Source organism: Dipodomys spectabilis, unplaced genomic scaffold (genome assembly GCF_019054845.1).
Source record: "Dipodomys spectabilis isolate Male_0828 unplaced genomic scaffold, ASM1905484v1 ptg000421l, whole genome shotgun sequence".
NCBI lineage: Eukaryota > Metazoa > Chordata > Mammalia > Rodentia > Heteromyidae > Dipodomys > Dipodomys spectabilis.
In genome coordinates this window covers 2,530,484-2,534,405 of record NW_024871098.1, presented here as the reverse complement: position 1 = coordinate 2,534,405, position 3,922 = coordinate 2,530,484, and the positions used below count along the sequence as shown (strand labels likewise).

Genomic DNA, 3,922 nt, shown 5'->3' with positions numbered 1-3,922 from the left:
GAAGAAGAATAAAGGGTCAGGTAGACATTTGTGCCAATAAGATCTCACTAGGGAAAATGTCAGCTGCAGAAGGTTAGAAGTAGCTCTTAAGCAAGGCTTACTTTGAATCCATTAGCTCCACAAAGGTAATTCAGTTGGATCAATTAGTACATGAAAAAGCCATCACCTTTGGACCTAGCAATAAATTATCGAAAGTATGATCAAATTCCAAATGAAAAAGACTTAAAATTGTCATTGACAAAAAAATTTGCAAATGTGAGCATTAAGATGAACAATATATTTTTTTCCACTATTCACAGAATTTTAGGGAAATAAGATCAGTAGCATTGTCAGGAACAATATAGTTTCCTTATTACAAATAGGGAACCGTGGATATAAGTCTGTATAAAGATTGCATCATTAACTACTTAAATTTAGAAGATACTACATGCTTCAGCAGCACGTATTCCCAAATTACAATACAGAGATTAACATGGCAATTGCACAAGGATGATATGAAAATTTGTGAAGTATTCCGTATTTTTCATTCTTCAGATGCAAGAAATGAAAAACAGTTATTAAAAAGTTGATTACAAAATAACAAGTGTAACAACACACGTAATTCATATAATTAAATTTAGTTTGACATCAGTGTATTAAATCTTCACCTCAGAAAGGCGTTTACATACCATAAACTTTACAAAACTGTTGAAATTAGACAACATTGTCATTTTATCCCAATGAAAAATAATATTAAGACCGAGGAAAAAAAGGAATCTAAAACTTTCTATATGGAATACAATCTGAAAGAACACATTATACAAACATAGAATATTTTAAAATATTCTTTTTCAGACAAGCACCAGAAATATTTTAGTTTCTGTACTATTCATTTAAACGGATAAATTAAAATTATTTCTGATTAAAATTTCAAAAACTCTGCAGAAATCATTATACATGTATACAAAAACTCTTGAATATATTTTGACATCTAATGCAGGCTATTCACTTGGAAGAATTCCACGGAATTCATGAATTTTTACAGTAAGTATTGGTGTTGCCGGACGCTGGTGGCTCAAACTATAAAAAGAATTTTGAGGTATTACCAGTTGTAATAGACTCAGACAGTCCTACCACTATAAAGGCCATGACAAAGGTCTCTAAAAGAGACTATTCAAGTTAATAAAGGACAGAGGATTGCCCAAATACTTTTACTCTGATATCTAAACTTGCCTAATCCCACACTGACTCAAAACAGAAAAGGAGGGTTTGGCACCACAGATACTATAGCCTGGGTTCAGGAAATTACAGATAAATGGCCTTACAAGGCCATTAAAGTCAATGGAAAACAAATGACAGGACTCTTAGACACAGGAGCTGAGAGATCCTGTATTGCTGGAAAAGATTATCCTATGGCCTGGCCAGTGCAAGAGACTTCTTCTTCCTTAATTGGATTAGGGATGGCTTCTAATGAAGCTTAGTCAGCTCAGAAACTCAAATGGGTATGTGAAGGGCAGCAAGGCCACTTCAAACCTTATGTTATCCCCAGGTTGCCCTTTTCTTTATGGGGCAGAGACATCATGCAAGACATGAAAATAAAATAGGACAAATAGACTCCTCATTGAAGGAGCAAAATTTTTCATAGGGGCCACTGAGGAGCAGCTTTATGCTGACAAAATAATATGGAAAAGTGATGATCTTGTATGGATTAATCAGTGGCCCCTAACTCAAGAAAAGATTCAAGCCATACCGGACTTAGTTCAAGAACAATTGAGAGGCTAATTCAACAAAAACCGCAACACCACCTATATGGGGAAAGATCAAGAAGCTGGTTGAAAAGGCTCGGCACATTTTGTTAATGAGTTAAATAAGGATGTTTCTCTAACAATAACAGAGCAACAAATTATTGAACCAAAATTAAAAAAACAAAATAGAGGCTTTGGAAAAAGTAGTCTTAAAGTTAGGGACTCAAGTCAATAATCTAAAAACCCAGCTGACAACTAGATGTCATCAGTCATTTAAATATATTTGTGTTACCCCATTACCTTATAATGAGAGCTTAGATTGGGAAGTTACCAAAGTGCATTTACAAAAAATCTGGAAGGACAATAGCTTAACTCATGAGATAGGACAGCTACAGGAAGACATCTCAGCCCTTAGTCAAGCTCATTTGGAAACCGTGGGGATAAATTCTTTGGCAGAAGACTTACAGAGAGGATTAAAAAGTCTTAATCCTTTAGATTGATGGCACTACTTGGTTACATTTGGAGTCATAATACTAATTGTTATATGTATTCTTGTTGTCTTTCTAGTCCTCTTCAAACTAGTCTTTTGCTCCATCTTCTCTATATGAGAAGAAATTTCTCTGGCACATGTAAAATATAAGAAAGGGGCAAATGCCATGCCTACTCGGGTGGAGTCTGCTTAGCATGGAACACCTGCATTCAGACCTGAGAATGGGGCTTCACAGAATCCTATCTCTGAGAATGGGACTTCACCAAAGTCTACCTCAGAGAATGGGGATTCAAAGAGGCTTATCTCTGAGAATGGGACTTCACTGAAGTCTACATCAGAGAATGGGGCTTCAAAGAGGCCTACCTCCTGGGAAGGCTGGCAAGCCCCTGGGAAAGATGTGTTTCTGTTCCTGTTTTTCTTTTCTTCGTTGTATAGGAGTGCCTATTAATCTTTTACTGTTCCTGCTGCTTGTTCTACTTACTCATGCTCAATGTTCCCTTATTTAAGGCTCTTTCTTAAAAGTGTTGATGACTCCAACATCCGATGAGTGTCCTGAGAATATGACTAACTCACCAGAGTTAAGTGCTACCATAAAAGCCCCTCTTATGGAAGCTATTAGACAAGTCATAAGTAAATGTAAAAGTATTGGGGGTTTCATGACATTACTTCAGCAGAAGGAATTGTTTGTAAGAGATTTACAGGAAGCTGTGGGCACGGCTAGAGCAAAAAGAGTGTATGGCTACTGGAGACTTTCCTTTAATCCTAAAGCATATACAATAGACTCATATAGATAGCCTGTAGGTAAGAAAGATGTAGAGGGATATTTAGACCAAAAGCTAAATAAGATTCTTAAAAAGTTGGTAGATGGAAGGTGGCAATGGCTTATCAGAGGAAAATGGTGGGATCCTCTATTATCTAGAGGACCCCAACGACTACCCCAGATCCATAGCCTTTTACAGGTGTGTATGATAAGAATGGCAACCATTGAGCAAAGTACTTAGAAGAAAGAACTTCCTATTACTCTCTTTCATTTACTGAGAGACTTGCTAATTTTAGGTCTCCTTGGTACTTACTATCAAAGAAGGAACAAGAAAGATCTTATGAGACAGTTAAGGCCTCTATGGAGAAGAATAAACGATTATGTGAAAGGGTTACAGAAAAGACACTATGAGCTTAAATTTGATATATGGCCAGATTTAATTAAGTATACTAAATATCATGATTTTGGCCACAAATTGGGGACCCTCTAAAGAATGGCAAAGAAGCACAATTGCTTAAAAAAGATTTGAAACATATAAAGTACAAAACTAAACAAAAGTAACTATAAAGTACTAGAGTTCATGCCTTTCTGTCCAGTACTTTGCCCATGTGCTCTGGTTAATGGTTAATAGGTGATAAACATCAAAACCAATTGTATTTCTTAAAAATAGAGGTAAAGCCGAAAACAAGTGCCTATTGTCATAGCTCGTCATCCAAAAAAAAAGATCAGGCGACCAGCTAGTGAACACCCAAAAACGAAGCCTTGCAGCAAGATTGTGTAACTTTTTGCCCTTTCTCATGAAGACTTTTGCTATAAAAGCATGTTATCCTCTGCAATAAATCGCACTCAGCATTCACTCCTCTTCTGTGTGAGTTGTCTGTTTGCCATCTCCCCACCTGTTCCAGTTCCTCCACTAGGTGTCCTCCGTCGTCCCGACAGAGCCAGTCA

At 36.7% G+C, this 3,922-nt stretch overlaps 1 pseudogene; it reads left to right on the top strand.

The window, feature by feature from the left end:
• Positions 1–427: 427 nt before the first annotated feature.
• On the top strand, positions 428–524 carry LOC122097315 (annotated as a pseudogene).
• The last annotated feature ends 3,398 nt before the right edge of the window (positions 525–3,922 follow it).